Below are 18,813 nucleotides of genomic sequence, written 5' to 3'. Positions count from 1 at the left end.
AATGTAACTTCAACAAACAGGATACATTTGTGTCATTAAATTAGAATTACTTTTAGATTTGCTTTGAAAATTAAAATGGTTACACGTTAAAAAAGGTTTAAAATAAATGCAGACTCTGAGAATACTAGCTGTATAGTGAGCCTCACCATAAAGATGCAGGTTATTGTCTGTAACTATTACTCTGAGCCAGTGGTCCCCAACCTTTTTGTGGCCAGTAGCACATTCATGTTTTCAGAAGAGTGTGGCGGGCACCAACAATTACTCACATACAGGGCCGGCTCCAAGCACCAATGGAGCAAGCACGTGCCTGGGGCAGCACGTGCTACGGGGCAGCATTCCGTCCGTTCTGCAGAGTCAGAGCGTTTTTTGTTTTGTTTTTGTTTTTTCGGGGGTTTTTATGCCAGTTCTGGGCAGTGCAGAGAAGCCGGGAGGACAGAGAACACTGGCGCCCGCAGCCTGCAGCCCTGGAGTACTCTGTCCCCAGCAGGCGCGGGGCCGCGGCTTCTCTCCCCTGCTGGGCACTAGGCGGGCCCCGTGCCTGCCAGGGACTGAGAACACTGGCGCCCACAGTCTGCAGCCCCGGAGAAGCCGGAGAGAAACCGCAGCCCTGCATCTGTCGGGCTGAGAACACCGGCGCCTGCAGCCCTAAAATTCTCTGGCTGCGGCTTCTCTCCGGCTTAAGCCGCGGCCCCATGCCTGCCAGGGACCGAGAACACTGGCTCCCGCAGCCTGCAGCCCCGGAGTTCTCTGTCCCTAGCAGGTGCGGGGCCGCGGCTTCTCTACCCTGCTGGGCGCTAGGTGGGCGCATATAAATGCCCTGGCGGGCGCCATGGCACCCGTGGGCACCACGTTGGGGACCACTGCTCTGAGCTAATGCTGTGGCAATCTGGCTCCTATTCCTTAGAAATCAGTTATGAAATCCCTGTTGAACTCTCATTATGCTACAATCTTGGCCAATTCCTAAACATACAAAATGTAGGTTAAAATTGCAGGGTTTAAGCCAATTTTTTGTAGAAAATATGCTGAAGGTGCAGTCAGAGGTCTGGTATTTTCTCCCTCTTGTATAAAGAAAGAACTAAAATTGTGTGCCTGAAAAATGTATTATAAATAAGCCTTTGGCAAAAATTGATTTTTATTTTTTGTAATTTCAATGGATAGTATCAATTTTTATTTTTAAACGTTTTTTATTATCAGTTTTATTTTTCTCAAGTTGTGAGAAATTATAGGTTTTAAGGATTTTATTTTTATTTATTTGAATTTTCGCAGTTTGGGGAAATGAAAGGGGCTAGGATTAGAGATTAGAGCAACACTGTGGTTTCCCAGCGCTGCCAAGGGACCCAAGTCACCTGGGCGCAAGGTGTGGGGGTGGGTCGCCATAGTCCTGGCCCGGCAAAGCAGAGACACCCCCCCCCAGCTATGGTCACAAGGAGCAGGATGAGCCCTGAATGCAGGTGAGGTCACCCTTCTGCTGAATGGCTCCTCCTCCGGAATTACTCCCAGCCATTGAGTGAGAGAGCAGGACCGTGACAGCAGGCTGCAGATTGCTCCCTGGGTGACAGTGGGGCTGGTGACCCTGGATTCCTGAAGTCACTAGGTGCGGCGGAGGCTGCACTTGATGACTGTTATTGATATTGATTTTATATATATATATATAACCAATAATTTATTTGTATGTATGTATTTAAATGTATAAGCCTTCTTATAAATCCCCTGTACCTCCCCCTGCAAAAAAACAACACCCCAGAATAACCCCCCAAAGCAAAATTGATTTAAAAATAAATATCTACTTAAAACATAAAACAGACTTTTTCACATTTCTATTTCCTAGGTAACCTTACAATTTGTTTGGGAATGTCTTGGGAAGTCTGAGAAAGGGGGTAAAGAGAATGGTTTCTCCCCCCCCCCCCCCCGCCAAATTAAATGAGCAGAGTTTGCCTTTGGATGTGCATAAGTGCTCCTGTATATGTCTCAAGACAAAATTTGCATTTAGTATTTTGTACCGATAGAAATGTTGCAAGGGCAAGTTGCACCATAGAAGTGTGGAAGGTAACCTGCAAAAGAGAAGTGAATTAGCTGTGTGCCCTTTTCCCCTTTTTTTATGTGAGGTATAAAGAAGGCTTGAAAGTCTTCCTGTTTAGAAATTTAAATATTGTTTAGCATATTTTTCCTGGGAGACTCAGCATGCGATTCAGGGACTAGTGGAATTGTGACATTACACAAGTACTGAGGAAGTAAAACTGGGCAGTTGGGAGGTAATGGTTTTTTTTAGAACTACAATTAAAAACTTTTTTTTTTCTAAATACCTATTTAATTCAAGCACTTGAGATATAATAAAAAACTGGGAGGAGGCCTTTGTTAATGGTTCACCACCACCATTGTTAAGGGATGTGAAAGTCCCCACTCCATTTTTTTGGGTCTCTAACGAACAAAAATAAGTAACTTGAGACTCTTGATGCTTTTGAGATTTAAAAAAAAAAAAAGCCAGCTGAAAAATCCCCAATTTTTTTGGCTTTTGCGGAAGTGGGAGAAACATTTCAGTTTTACTTCACCTATCATAGAGAAGCACGACCCTCCCCCCACCACAAAAAAAAAAAAATTAAACACCCCACCACCAATCCTTTTTGCCTGTGGAATTCACCTTTATATAGAACCTTCCTGTTTTCTGTCTTACACACACTTTTTTTTTGTCTACTTTCCTCCTCCCTGACTCCCTCTGTGTATATCTATCTACCTTCTGATTTTGCCCTTCTGCTCTTTGTGCTGCTTCTCTCTGTATTCTCCCTTCCCCCAACTACCACGTTCTTTGCCCCCTCTTTTCTATTTCTCTATCCCCTCTTTTCCATTCAGTATTATATATATTATATCTGGTACCATTTTGTTCCTCTGCTTCTGAGCTGATGACATTTTACCCCCCCAGTGGCCAAACTTCTCAATGTTCCTTTTCAGCGTTGAACAAGACTGATGACCTGTTGCCAGCTGAGATATTCATTTAAATGATGAACATGCCAAAGCCAGACTATCCACAATTTTCTCAGCCCAAAATTAGAATGTGCATTGTTCTTGGTCTTCGAGAAATGCCGCGCATTATGATGAGCAGCATATACAATGGAACAAATTTAAACGTTTGCATAGATAGAGAAGTATACACCTTTTGGGACCTGTGCTATTTAATAAAGTAGGCTTAGTGTCTGGTAGCACTGTTTTGAACTATGTATGTGTGTAAATCACTATTTATCCTGTGTGTGTGTGTGTGTGTTGCAGGGTGAGGGAGGTTTTTGGGAAACTTGAACCCATATTCTGTACAGTGAAAGGTCACTTGTATAGCCTGTTCTCTTAACTTATTTAATGATATATAGAGAAGAGGATGCTAAATGGCTATTCAAAATAAATACGGGCAGATGTAAGATTTCATGGTTACATAGTTCTAGTTATCTACGAAGTCTTTCTAATTGAATTTCATTTCAGATTTGTCTGTTAAAGGATTCTTTTCCCACCACAGCCCCCTCCCCAATCAAAATACTTTTCCAACTTTGTTTATTTTGCATTTCTTACTTAAGTTGAAATAGTCTTTACCTGAACTGCATTGGGCTTGTTGATAGTTCAGGTTATATTTGGCAATGCTTTGTATTCCAGCCAGTGTTTATACATAAGGTATACGCGGGAGAGTAACTGTTTAGAAAATGGAGCACTGCTTCACTTGGCTAACCTCAGACTTTTGGCTGATTTTTTTTTTTTTTCCTTCCCTGAGGACTTCTTCAGAAATGTCAGGCCCTGGGCTGTGCTGAAGGTGCAGCCATGAAAGCATGATATGACATTGAATAGAAAAGTGCAGTGGGTCCTTTTCAGTTAGGCTGCCAAGAAGACCGTTGTAGAGATGGACTACTGTTTGGATTTGATTGATGATCATAGGGGTCATTGAAATGAAGGTTTGGAAGTAACTTTTGGATTTCATCTAGTCCGTCCCCCTGGCTGATGCAGGACCTAGTTCATCTCTGACAGGTGTTTGTCTCACCTGTTCTTAAAAATCTTTCATGATAAGAATTCCACAACCTCCTTTGGAAGCCTGTTCCAATACTTAACAATCCTGATAGAACATTTTTCCTAATATCTAAATTAAATTTCCCTTGCTGCAGATTACTTCTTGTTCTATCTTCAGTGAACATGGAGAACAATTGATCACTATCCTTTTTATAACAGTCTTTAACATATTTGAAGACTGTTATCAGGTCCCCCCTCAGTCTTCATTTCTCGAGACTAATCAGGCCCAGTTTTTTAAACTTGCCTTGTAGATCAGGTTTTCTAAACCTTTTATCTTTTTTTTTTCTTTTTTAATCTGCTTTCCTGTGGACTCTCTCCAATTTGTCCATATTTTTCCTTAAGTGTGGCACCCAGAATTGGACACAGTACTCCTGCTGAGGCCTCACCAGTGCCAAGTAGAATGGAACAGTTACCTCCTATGCATACGAGACTATTGTTAACACACCTCAAACTGTTATTAGCATTTTCACAACTGCATCACTCGGAATGTCCAAGACTGTGAGTTACCTGGTTATGAGGGAGTCTTTCTTGTGGATCTGGGTGTCTGTGCCTGTACACCACTGACCTTTCAACTACTTAAGCATTCTCCTCAGGACTCTGCTGGTCCTGCTTTGCATTGCCCTTCAGCTACAGGATAAAAGAGGAATTTTGGTGCCTTGTTCTTATACTCCGAAGTCCATTCTTTTTGTCTCCAGAATCAGGACGCTCTTCCCTGTTGAGTTCAGACCCCCCTGTCAACGTGTTTTTCCTGTGGACATTACATACAAATGGGGCTTACTTTGTGTTGGTTTTACAATGCTTAATTCACATGGGAGACAAGTCAGATAGGTGATTTCCCCATCCCTTTTGTCTGGCAAAACCTGCTTGTCTACCCTGCCAGGGACACAGATTCTAAATGTATTTTCAATACATACATACAACTTCTTAAACATCACCCATACACACATCCCACAGTGATTAGGTGCATCGGCATGAGGTAAGCTTCCACTAGACACTTTATACAAACCTTTGTGCATAAATTAGTTGAAAGCATTGTGTTAAGTGTAGTGAGTTTGTGAGGCCTGATATGAGTTGGTGTAACAACAGTGAACCCTTTGTCATTTGGCATGGAGGGGTTCTTAGGATTAGAATCACATGGTTGAGTGATATTCAATTTGTGATCCACTATAACCCCCAGATCCTTTTCAGCAGTACTACGATCTAGCCATTTATTCCCCATTTTGTAGTTGTGCATTTGATTTTTCCTTCCTAAGTATAGTACTTTGCACGTGTCTTTATTTAATTTAATCTTGTTGATTTCAGACCAGTTGTCCAATTTGTCAAGGTTGTTTTGAATTCTAATCCTGTCCTCCAAAGTACTTGCAAGCCCTCTCAGCTTGGTGTCATCTGCAAATTTATAAGCATATGCTCCACTCTACCCAAGTCATTAATGAAAATACTGAATAGTACCTGACTCAGGACAGACCCCCGCAGGATCCCTCTAGATGCACCCTCCCTTTTCCACAGCAAATCATTGATAACTACTTTGAATAAATTTTTTCCAACCAGTTGTGCACCCACTTTATAGTAATTTAATCTAGTCCACATCTTTCTAGTTTGCTTATGAGAATGTCATGTGGGATTGTGTCAAAAGCTTTACTAAACTGAAGATAAATTACTTCTACAGCTTCTTCCCTATCCACTAAGCCAGTAACACTGTCAAAAAAAATTAAGCTGGTTTGACATGATTTGTTCTTGACAAAATCACACGGGCTATTATTTATTACCCTGTTGTCCTCTAGGTGTTTACAAACTGGTAGAGTAATAATTTGTTCCAATATCTTTCCACGTAATTAAGTTAGGATTGGGCTCCTCTTTGTTCCCCTTTTTAAAGGTAGGTACTATACTTGCCCTTTTCCATACCTCTGAGATCCGAACTGTTCTCTGAGTTTTTGAAGATAATTGCTAATTATAAGATTGGTTCAGCTAGTTACTTAGTATCGGAGGGTGAATTTCATCAGGCCCACCGACTTGAATACATCTAACTTATCTAAATATTCTTTAACCTGTTCTTTCCCTATTTTGGCTTGTGTTCTTTCCCCCTTGTTAATATCATTTTAATCATCTGGTCACCATTAACCTTTTTAGTGATGACTGAAGCAAAATAATCATGAAATACATCAGCCTTCTTGATGTCATCCTTTTTTAGCTCTTCTACGCAGCTAAGTAATGAACATACATTTTTCTTCATCTTTTTCTTGTTCTTAATATTTTTCTAAAACCTTTTTATTGTCTTCTGTGTCCCTTGCTAGGTATAACTCACTTTGTGCCTTAGCTTTTGTAATTTCGCCTGTACTAGATGAGTGCTAGTCTTTTGCACTCATCCGTAGCAATTTGTCCATGTTTCCACTTTTTGTAGGATTCCTTTTTATTTTTCGGGGGTTATTAAAGATCTCCTAATGGAACCATATTGATCTCTTACTAGTATTCATATCTTTCCTTCGTGTTGGGATAGTAGGCTGTTGTGCCATAAATATTGTCAGGGCTGCGGGGGGGGGAGGAAGTGGGGCAATTTGCCCCGGGCCCCACAGAGGCCCCACGAGAATATAGTATTCTATAGTATTGCAACTTTTTTTTTTTTTTATGGAAGAGACCCTCAAAATTGCTTTTCCTCAGGCCCCCTGAATCCTCTGGGCGGCCCTGAATATTGTCTTTGAGAAACTACTAGCTCTCATGGACTCCTTTTCTCGAGTTTTCCACCCATGGGACCTAACCTACTAGTTTTCAAAGTTTGTCTCTTTTTTTTGAAGTCCATTTTTCTTATTATTCTGCTCTCACTCTTTCCTTTCCTTAGAATCATGAAGCCTATCATTTCATGATGACTTTCATTTAAAATGTATATACATGATCCATATTTTTCATATGGCGGAGAGAAACTCCATGTGTGTGCGTGCAAGCTCCACTTTTCATTTTCCAGTTGTGCGTGAGCATTTCCCAGCTGTTGTTGTTACACTGTGTTCATATAGTGGAAATTGTTTCCACTAAAATGTTTTGAGAAAGAGTAGAAAATTTATTTTTCCTGCAAGGATGAATAGGAGAGAAGGCCAATCACATTGCTGCTAAGAAATGAAAATGAAAACAGAAATCCTGCTTGAAAGAGCTAGTGAGTTGAGCTTACCTTAAGACAGCCTTCATGATGTCCCTCTTTCATTTTTATCACCTAAAACAGTAAAGTGACTCCAACTGAGCATTTCTTAGGCCTTGTCTACACAGTAAAGTTTCTGAAACAAGTTATATTAGTGTAACATGGCTCTCTGCCTGCCTCCCTCCCTCCCCACGCCCCATGAGGACACTGATTCTTGTATAAGGGAGGCTCTCCCTCCCCCCCTTCCCCCAGCTTATTTTAAACCCTTTCCCAAGAAACATAAACAAAAAATCCACATTGGGGGTGGGAACGGAGGTCGAATTTACTGGTATAACTATCTCGGTTTAAACTTGATTGATATTCCTCAACAATATTAGATCAACTAGTCTTTGACGTTACTGCCTCAGTAAGGTAACTAACACCTTTGCTGCAGATTGGTTGGAGAGTTTTCTACAAAGCCAAGTTAACAGGGAATCAGAGAAAATTTCCTTACAATAAACCAGCTTCCCCCCTTCTCCCCCCCCTTCTGTCTTCTGTAGAAAAATAGCAAAAATGGTGGAAAAGCGCTAAAAATGAACAACTTAATTTTTAAGCTACAATTTTTCACTGTCCCAGCTTGATGGTGGTAGGAAGGGAAGGAAATATATGTAAAATGGGATTTATTCTTTAAATCAGATTTTTATTTCAATTGACTTCAATTTACATTACATATGGTGTATCTTTTAAAAATCTATTTAAATTTTAATTTAAAATGTTAAGGCCTAAAATTATTATAATTGCATAAAATAATTTAAAATAAATACAAAAATAATATTAAACGCTACGTTTGCTGCCAAATTTAAACCACTGAATTGGTGGAAGTCATTGGCTAAGGACCTGAAACTAGATTTTGTTAAAGTAATAAACGAGTTTTTGACAGCAGTAACCTTTTCTGCCAGTGCAGGGAGAATATTTTCTTCATTTCAGTTTATTCAACTTGTTTACTTCAATGAGTAGTTCACTCAAAGTTAATAAATGAATTGTGACTTGAAAAAGCAGGAAAACTTTTTCCCCCCTCTTCCAGTCTTTGAATAAAAACTAGTTATGAGAGGATCAGATCTATTCGTTCTAAAGTCTAGACAAACACGATAACCAGAAACAATCAGTTAAATACACTAATTACAGATAATACCGCCCTTGTTTAATAATTCAGTTAGTTATAATGCAAAAAATTCCCCACCTATGTATCCAGCACATTTAAGGTAGTTTTATTTAATAAAAAAAATTAAAATGCCGTTTTTGTGTATTTTTATTGAATTTCAGTTCCAGTCTATATAGAGATTAATTTGTATCACAAGTACAAATTTAATCATCATCTAGTAAATAAGAATACATCATTCACCATTTTCTCATAAAAATATAAAAAATGAAAATCTGGATAAATGTAAGTTAAGCTGTATAATTTCTTAAATGTGTATTGATGTAGTGTATCCTCCTGATTAGCAAAAAGAAGCACCATATTTAGTATATGGGCTACATTTAGTTGCAAAACATCTTTTAGTGGTTACCAGCTGATGAGAATCAACCTTTCTTTAGGAAAATAACTAAAAAGTACAAATGCAAAACACAATTAAGATAGATTATTTAAATCAAGGTTTCCTTCTTGCTGATTTAAATAATGATTTAAAACCAGTGATTTAAATCACCTTGATTTTAAATCAATTACCTTGGTAAAGCTTTACTCATAAGGTTTCTGGGTCAGTCTAACCATTGGAAATCTAATTTACAGAAGAATAAGAACATGGGACTGTTCTTTCAAAATATGGTCACTTGTGCATGTGGTGATCACTTCAGTTTACTTGAAAATGTTTGTGTGTTTGAATATTAAATTTGCTAAATTTCCACATGTAAACCTCATCATTTTTGCCTGTCTCAAAATGCATACAAGCAACTGAACTGTGTGTGCCAAGAGAGGCTGGGTTGAGGCCGTTTTAAAAAACTTGGCCCATACTGTATTACTTTTAAAGTAATCTCTAAGTACTTAGAAGTCTTTATGATCGTCATTATTATGACATCTGGTTAACTTACATAGTTTTTATTGGTCTTGCCAATAAATGGTTTGGTTTCTTGTGTATGTTATTAAAGGGACCACTTGCATGAGGATATTTTGGTTTATTTTTAGTTATAGCAATATCACTTTCCAAATGTATATGAATAAATAGGTGCCAAAGTTATTCTAACATTTTGGAAGCAAAAATATGGCAATAAAGTATTGCTTTTGTTCTTGTATTTGCTAGGATCTTTGTTAAACATTTTAAAATGCTGTGTTAAAAACACCAAATCTTCTGTTTACTGGGTTGCGTTCCAGATCCCATGTGAGCAGAAGCAATCTTGGCCTGTTTCATTTTGTTGGTGGAGATGGTCTGAAACCCTGGCACATGACTAAAAGACAGTAACATTTTGAGACCATCCATCTGTTGTGGTGGACAATCCTCACAGATTGAAGACCTAAAAGTCCTAAAAAAGCTACCCCATAAAGGATAATCGCTGCTTTTTTATCACCAAGGGAGAAGAAAAATAACTTGCATCAGGTTTTGAATGCTCTTACATGGATGAGTGTCTAATTTCAGGCAATGCTGTGATCTTCAGTTGAGGAGATTAACAGTATTGTTCAAAGTAGTGTGAGCCATCATGCTGGATGTCTTCAGATTGTTTAAAGGTAGCTTTAGGAATTTGTCTGCTGTCAGTGAATAGCAGTGCACAGTGATGACTGTACACTTACTAGTAACAGTAGCGCTACTTCATTCGGAAAGGACGCATGCAGAGCAAGTTTGGTGTAAACAGCACATTTATCCTCTGGTTTTTGAAGTTAGCATCTTGCTTGTTCTATATTAGTAGTCAGGTGGCTGTTCATCTATTTGCCCCAAGTGTAACATATATTTGTAGAAAATTGTCAAATGTATAAATGCATTTATTTTTATTGTGCAGCACTATTAATAAAATGTATTTTTTGAATGAGCAAATTCCAGTTGTAACAAAATTAATCCACATATTTGTAGGCATTTTAAAGATTTTAATTCTTCTCTCAAATACTTACATAATTGTGATTTTTTCTCTTTCTTTCATTTTGAACAAGTAAGTTCTTGTTTGTGGGGAGGGGGGAAGAAATTAGAAGTATGGTTAGAAAACTTGAACCTGAGGTCCTGGGGAGGATAGTAAAAAGTGTTCCACAGTCACTAACTTTCATGCCCCATTGCATTTCCAGTAGGGAATACTTATTTTGTATATTAAGCTATGCAAGTTGTACTCTCCAATCAGTGCTTGTAATTTCAGTTGGTTGACACGACACGTAAACACCAGCATGCACAGTCTGACTAGTCACCATATTTAATGTTAAAATGAAAGAGTAGAGCGGCTAGGGCACTGGACCCGACTTGTGTGTGTGCTTAGTTTCCTATATACAGATTTACACTGGCATAGTTGTAGTTAATGGTCTTTGCACACTTTAAAGCAGACTTCACTGGAGAAGTGAATGAGGGATAGGGAGGGGAGGGGTTATGTGTGTAATGCAAGTGCACAAGGAGTCAACCTGGTTTTCTTCATTTCTTTGTGTCTTACAATGCTTTTCACTTACATAGCACCTTTCCTCTGATAATCTCAAAGCACTTAACAGTCAATTGAGCCTGTAAGAGTAGGTAGGTATGTATGTATGTATTCTTATTTAGAAGGTTTTGTTTTCTCTTAACAGCTGATGGGTTTGTATTTAAATACTTTGAATTTAAAAAAAAAAAAAAAGCTGTTTGCCAGGGTGTGAAACACACTCTCTCCAGCCGCTGGGCGGGGTGCAAAAGCGCCAGTGTGGTGTGGCTCCGTTTCGCTGGGAGTGCCGCTCCCAGCGTGGGCTCAGCCTTCCCCACAGGAGGGAGAGACAGCGCTGCGCTGACGAGCTGCGCACGCTGGTGCTGTGATCACACAGCGCTGCTGCGCAGCGCGCCAGCTAATCAATTTGCCAGAGTAATATGGATGAGTTTTTGGGATAAACTGTGTTCCTAGTTAAGGATGAACAGCTTCTTTAGTGTGTGGCTGTTAACACCATACACACAAACCATAAATGAGGGTTAATCCTGTTCAAGTGTCTGTCATAATTGATGTAGAATGAAGAGAATAATAAATAACGGGCAGTGATGTAATAGGGCTCAGTTACAGAAAGAAGGGAATATTCATAATACTTCAGGTTTTCACCTTTTTCTGTATAATGAATAATTTATTCACTAGTGGAAACAAAGTACAATATGGTTTTGTTCACCTGTTGCTCACTGCCATGTACTGTAATCCTGTTTATAGACCAGGTGCTTCAGTTACCAAAAAACTCTGATTTTGAGAGGGTTATGCGAAGTTGCATTAGTTGTTTGCTTAGTGAGGGAACAACTGCATTTATCCATGCTAGAGACGGGAATGGAGATTCGAGTGTTAGGTACAACTAGCACCTGGAAATCCTGAAATAGATAGAATTTATTTAATGTAGTGCATGTATATTAAAACAACAAATTGTATAAATAAAACAATTGGCTATTGGGCTGGATTTCCACTAGGATGATTAAAGGAGTGGAGAACATGCCTTATAGTGATAGACTCAAGGAGCTCAATCTATTTAGTTTCACAAAGAGAAAGTTAAGGGGTGTCTTGATCTCTGTCTATAAGTGCCTTCATGGGAGAGAAATATTTGATAATAGATAGTTCTTCCGTCTAAGACAAAGACATAATAAGATCTAATAGTTGGGAATTGAAACTAGACAAATTCAGACGAGAAATAAGGCTCAATTTTTGTTTAACAGTGAGGATAATAACTATTGGAACAATTTAAGGTTTTGTGGTGAATTCTCTATCACTGGCAATTATTTTTAAAATTAAGATTGGATGTCTTTAGTCTAGTTCAAACTAGAAGTTCTGTGATGTGTTATGCAGGAGGTCAGACTAGATGATCACAATGGTGATCTTTTGGATTAAAAATCTATGGACCTGTGAATCATAGGATATAAGAACTATAACTGCTATCTCCTTTGAACTTGCTTACCCCTCCTCAGTCCATTTTCTCCGCAAAAGCCTGAGAGAACACAGATATGTTTTTGCAGCGTGCCTGGAATGTTGCCATCTTGCACTCAGTCATATCAAACTTAGGCTGGTGGTTGGGAAATGGAGCCAAAGGTATTCCTTCAAATATGTGTTGATGTGGATCCCACTGCAGAAGTGTGTGCACCTCATGCACTTGGGATCAGAATCTTTTGAATAGCTATGTCTGTTGCCCTGTGCCCCCTGTGCCAGAGCATAAAGATCAGACCCTCCTTCAGTTTCTTCTTACTGCCTGTGGTAGCTAGATGCAACCTAGAGTATGTCTGACTTGCTTCTTGAGTGCTTTAAAAACTGTTTTCACAGAAATTAGTGAAGAACTTTATTCTCTCCACCCTTTTGAATTGGATGCCCCATCTACCCCCCCCCAAAGAGAGAAGAATAACTCTTTTTGGCATTACCCTTTCCTCCTCTTCTCCCCCCTCACCCCCATATCTCCTGTACAATGGGGTGAGGCAGTTTGGAGAAACCACCATGTTTCATCATGGCCTCTGTGACGGCTTTGGTCACAGAGACCCTCCTGGGACTGTCACCTGACGTGCTGGAACTACCTCTTAGCCCGTTTTCCCTGCCAGCTTGAGACTCTAGAATTCTGCCTTGTTGAGCCAGACACACTAGCCTGCTTCAACACAGACCCAGGTCTGGTCCATGACCCCAAAGCTGCAGACTTGAACCAAAAACTGCTCAGCAGGTTACCTCTCCAGCTCCCAGACACCCAATTCCCAATGGGATCCAACATCCTGCTCCCACAGGGTTTACTGTAGGAAAAGATGTTGAAGTTATGTTTGGGTTAACACGTTAGCTAGTCCTGACCTTTCCCTAGTGTAGGCACAGGATAACATCTTTTACCTTGATTTAGCTGGCCTGCCTAATGTCGACAAATCCTGTGAGAAGCAGAACAGCTTCTTCACCTGGCTATAGGGCAATAGGCCACAAAGTGGCAGATCATGAAGGGACTTGCATGAGACCAATCTTTCCTTCCCTGGTCCCCAAGTCCTGATCCAAGAAATCCCAGAACAAGAGACAGGGCATATGCAGTAGTCTCTAGTCTTGATTCTTTGGGGCAGTAGTTCCAATCCCAAAGGGAGTGAACGTGCATTTTCTTCATAATTCCAAAAAGGCCAGGAATGAGCCAAGAAGGTGATCCACATATACTCGATCTCAACTGGCAGAGTCAGCTGTTCATAAAAACTCCCTTCTAGATGGAGTCAGCAATTTCTGCAGTCCTCATAATCAATCCCAACTACTTCATGTGTAGACCTTCACAGTGTTACACTAAACAGAGGTGATAGGCAGTACCTCTCCTTTATTCTATGGTCCAATCACCCCCAATGTTGTAAAGCTTTTCAGGCTAGAACAGTTCCCAGAGTATTTTACTGTAGTCATCTGTCTACTTGGTCCTGCTAGTGAAGGCACAGGGGGCTGGACTTGATGACCTTTCAAGGTCCCTTCCAGTTTTATGAGATAAATAATATATGGAGATATACCTATCCCATATCTAGGTGATTCGTTAATCCATGTTTTGCCTAAACAAGGGACTCTCAGCATTTGTTACTGACACTGTTGCAAAGACTTGATATTTTGGTAATTGAGACAGAGATTTTTAAATCTAGCTCAAGAAAAGAGATGTAGAACCCTTGAGTATGTGGTTCCAGCTTCTAACCAAGCAATAAAAGTAAAGCAAAGAGCTAGTAGACATGATCTTTAACGAAAAATCAAGGAAAACTGGTACTGGAAACCTTATTATATTTTATATGGGTTGTTTAGGGAAGAGTTTTTACTGAAGGTTGCATATAATGTCATTTGCACTGTAATTTCACTAGGTCCCCATCATGGGCCCAGGAGCCCATTGTGCTAGGCACAATACACCTACTCAATGGAAAAAATGATCCCAGCTCCAAAGACTTTACAATTAAAGTTAATATTTAAGTTGCAAGGCTGAAGTTTGCTTTTAAAAATTATTTGAAGATCATCTTTTTATAGTGTATATTGAATTTTTATTTTTTGTGGCTGGGTTGGAAGCTACTCAGTGTGTGTGTGTGTGTGTGTGTGTGTGTGTGTTTGTGTGTGAACAATATGTGGTTGACATGCACTTTCCATTTGAAAGTGGGGATGTGAACTTTTCCTGAGTCACGGAAAATCACTTTAGTGAGTTAGCCTTCTGGTATCAGCGAACAATTGAGCAGTAACATTTTAAAAGCTTTTAATGAAAGGAGGTTGAAACTATGGGGACTGCTCTCAAGTGACTGGACTGGATAATGAAGTTAAGAGGGAGACAGGGCCCTGGCCAGATCAGAGATTTTGAATCTATCCATACTAATGACTTTATAGCTTACAGGGAAATATTTTTTTAAAAATCCGATTCAGAGCCAGAATGATGATGTAAATGTTCTTCATGGAATCTCATCACGTTTTAAATCCCAAGTGTCTGATATTAATATAAAAATCATTTTGGAGTTGAAAATAAATGGCCCAATCTCAGCTGGTGTAATGCTTCAGTTCTCAGTTTTGTTGAGAGAGTCTGGTTAATGGTTTATGTCTAGGAACACTGTTTCCTAATGGAAGCCTAGTGAAGTTTTTGTCATTTTACTGTGAACACCTTTCCCTACTTTATGGTATGTTTATTGATAAATAATTTATGCCATCAGTGGTCATGCTTTGTATTGTTTTTACTGTGTGTTTTACTTCAGAGCCTTCTTCTCTCCATATATTCTTTACTTTGATTTAAATAAGCTGACATTTTGGGGAATCATTGCCTGTGTGGCCTCCAGTTCACCACCCTCTGTTGGTATTTTATGTTATGGATCAGCATCTGCTGATAGCATCCTTACTTCCATCTCCTTGCAAGTTCTGCCTTGTATCCTTAACTGTTACCATGGAGACTGCTAGCTACTATTCTCGCTCTTCCTTCTTCTCTTCTCCCTGCTACCAGAGCTCCTGCAGCAGTTACCTTCCTTTTCATTAACATCATCATTTTTGTACAAATCTTGTTTTCCAGTGTCCTTACAACTGAAAAATGTTGTTACATGGCCACAGTTTACTATGTTTATATTTCTGAAATGGTGTAGATACAAATTTTTGTAGCACGCAGAATTTTTGGTTAAGAGGTGGAGTTCCTTAGGTGGAGGGATATTTTCTTAACTGTTAGCTCGTTTGGATTTGTGTTAATGGCTGAGTTACTTACTAGAGTTATATTTTTTGTAATGTGAATTGACTGGTATATATTACCAAAAGAAAAAAAAATATGCCAGTGTGTTAGAAGCCAAGATAGCCCTTAGAATTGAGATTTGTTTTAAAATGACAACTTTTGGAATTTGGTTTAAATATGCCCTTGTGAAAATTAATTTTTTCATATGAAGAGATGAAAAAAGAGCCAACTCTGTTTTATCCTTTTAAATCTGAGAAGGCTTGTTGCACAATGCATCACCATTTAGATAGCATTTTGTACACGGCTTTGTATTTTCAGACTTTGTGGCATGTGGACACTGTCTTGGTTGCCTGCTTTCCTGACCTGAATAGGGTAGTTTAACTTGTCTGGGTACACAGATCATGTGTGCTTATTTTATTTCCATACTTCCTGTTCTTGGGCAATGGTGCTGCACTTGATGAAGTCAGCACTTGGTCTACTGATGTTTTGAGGGAAGGTATTAGAAGCTTACTCAGGGTAGCCACGCTAGCCATCTCCCAGTAAAATAGTCTACCATTGTCATTGGTACAATAAATTCAGATGATATGATAGCTATGAAAGTGGTGGACACTGGCACCATGTTTCACTAGCTGATTCATACGGGTGCAGCTGCACTGTTACTGTAATATAAGTACTAGTATTTCTAGTGTGGATGCACCTTGGGAGTTTTGCTTCTTCCATCACTGGTTGAACAGGATTTTGCCCTACATGACTGATTTGAATCTTCACTATCTACTTGACTCACAGAGCAATAAATTCTAATGATTTTTCCGGAATCACGAGCTATTGTGAACTAGGTAAGGAGCCCTATATTTGTCTCTGCATGAATATCTCATTTAGGGCTATTTGTTGCAGTCCATTAGAAAGTTATTTCATCTGAGGTATTATACAGATATTTCAAAATATTTCCCCTGCTCCTTTTTTTCCCCTAGTGTAAAATGAACAGGTATTCACAGTTAAGCCAGAACAAAAATTTTCTCCTCAAACAGGGTTATACAGATATTTACTTTATCTGCAAAGCTGCATTCAAATCCATTTTAAAAATATTGGTTAAATCCTGACTCGCTGAAGTCAATGGCAAAACTCCTATTGATTTCAGTGGGTCCAATTTCATTCTAGGTGTCTAATGTCCTAATGAGTGCCTCCCATGTTAGAGCAGTGCTGCCTCATGTGGGAGTAACAATTCTGATTTCTCTCTCTCTTCCAGATTCTCCAGCAAAGATAAGTTAATGATGGTTTCCTGTCAGTGTCTTATTTTGTTGTCCCTGCCGGTTGCAATGTGAATGTGGGTTCCGCATTGTGAGCTGGAACTTTTGCCCATTAAAAGCCATAATGAAGTATCTGCCCATTGATGTGGCCCCTGAGTCCTCTGCCACATGTTTCCATAAAAATATGTATTTGTCTCATGTCTGATTTTTACCTTCATTGATACTGGCTAATAATATTGGGAGAAAACAAATCTGGCTACAAGTAGGTGTCTCAGGATTCTTGGTAGCTGTTGCATTATCATTGCAGTTGAGACCTATTCCTCAGATGTACAATTGCTTGTCTAAAACAGCTTGTATAAGGTGTGTCAGTCTTTTCCAAATTTAGATTGTGTTCCAGATTATATTATCCTTACTGAAGCTGTGCCTTACTGAAGGTCCTGCTCAGCCTGTGTTAGGGTAGCAGAAACTGTCCCTTTGTCGTTTACTCAGTGCTACAGTGTGATTCTACCAGTTTAGCTTTCTGAAGGGTAGGAGTAGATCTCAGGAGTGATTGCAAGTTATGTTGGGTTTCTGTTTCCATTATTAGAACTACACAGTGTGGAACTTTTTTTCTTCAGCTCGTGGTTCATTTCTTTTGCTTTTTGCTCTTTACTTATCTCATTGGGTTTTGTATGTTTTTTTCCTTAACCTGCGTGTCTTGAGAAATTTAACTGCTCTCTTGTTATTTCTAGCTTCTCTCTCTGTCTCTTTCCCTCTTTCTCTGTGTGTCTGTCTGTCTCTGTGTCTCTCTCTCTCTCTCTCTGTTGTGTGTGATCTTCAGACTTCAAACCTTTGGACTGACTGCTACCATAGCTTATCTATTTGGGTTGTTACATACTGCTTCAAGGCCAAAAAAAAAAAAAGTTCAGCCCAGTCTACGTCTTCGGTATGCAGCTGCATGCTAATCACCCAACCTCCACAAAACATTCCCAGGTGACTAGCCCGAAGATTCATCTTACTTGCCATGAGAGAGGGAGTGTGCTGGGCTTGGGGAGAGGTAGCAGGGTAGTGGATGGCTTGTTACTGTGGTTCTTCTGAGCTCTGGTTCACCTCCATCCTCTCCCCCCGCCCCGCCCCCCCAGCTGAACTGTGATGTTTGAAAACGCTGCTGTCACAACACTCACTCCCTCTGATTTTTAACTAGCAAAATTCCAGTTTGCAAGTGGATTTGTCATGTATTGCTGATTTTTCCAGCCTACTAGTAGAAAGTATTAATATAATACAGTCTGTCTTCATAAACCACGTGTTTATATGCTGACATTTAAAGGCATTTTCAGGTTTTAGGTGAGGCCTTATGGTACGGCAGGCAGCTACACTTCAGCATCTGGGCTAGTTTACAGAACTTGTTGCCTGCTTAGTGTTCTGATCTTCTCTGCCCTAAGCGAGTGCTTTCATACAAGACCCTTATGGTTTCTGCTCCTTTGCTCAGTAACATGTCTTCTAGATTTGTTAGATGGAGTCCTGGAGCAACAAAATTATTGAAGTGGTGGCTGGAGGAGGCATGTCTTGTCCACAATGATCTCTTTTCAGGAAGTGGAATGTTTGATCGACTGAGGCAAGTGTGGGAACTCGGGGGGAGTGTTTCTATCAATATATTTGCCAGAGGATAAGGCCATTCCTCCGCCCAACAGGTGTTGGAATTATTTTGTGTTTGAGGAAGGTAGCCATCTCAAAGGGATTTATTACAGAATTAAATTTTCCTACAGTCTCTCGTTTCCGCCCCCCCCCCAATGTGGTGGGGTGGGGGTGGGGGGGAGAGATGGCAAGAAAACATTCCCTTGTATTGGGTCCTGGATTTTTCTCAGTATTGGCTGAGATAGGGAGAAAACCCTTTTATCTCTTTTTTCCCCCTCTCTCTTGGCGAGCTCCCTATGGGTTCAGGTTTCCATTCTTAGTATGCCAGGAATGATGGTAGAACGATACGCCTAGGATTATATCCTCTGATGGCTCACTTCCTTGGGGCTGTAATTTGGTGGCATTTTTTTTTTTTTGATCATGTTGTTGTGGCTTTCGACCATCTCATCCATCATACTTAAGAGTTTTTTATCTGGGCTCCACTGGGAAGAATCTGTTTGGTTTCCCAAATTTGCCATAATTCGTCCTATAAAAAC

General features: G+C 39.8%; 1 protein-coding gene across 3 annotated transcripts in view; it reads left to right on the top strand.

Moving 5' to 3' along the window:
• JARID2 (jumonji and AT-rich interaction domain containing 2) overlaps positions 1-18,813 on the top strand; it is a 183,164-nt gene that overhangs the window by 46,282 nt on the left and 118,069 nt on the right. The gene's annotated exons all lie outside the window — the stretch shown is intronic.

The sequence above is a fragment of the Mauremys reevesii genome, linkage group 2 (genome assembly GCF_016161935.1).
Source record: "Mauremys reevesii isolate NIE-2019 linkage group 2, ASM1616193v1, whole genome shotgun sequence".
In the NCBI taxonomy this organism is placed as follows: domain Eukaryota; kingdom Metazoa; phylum Chordata; order Testudines; family Geoemydidae; genus Mauremys; species Mauremys reevesii.
This window is presented reverse-complemented; position numbering and strand designations above follow the sequence as displayed.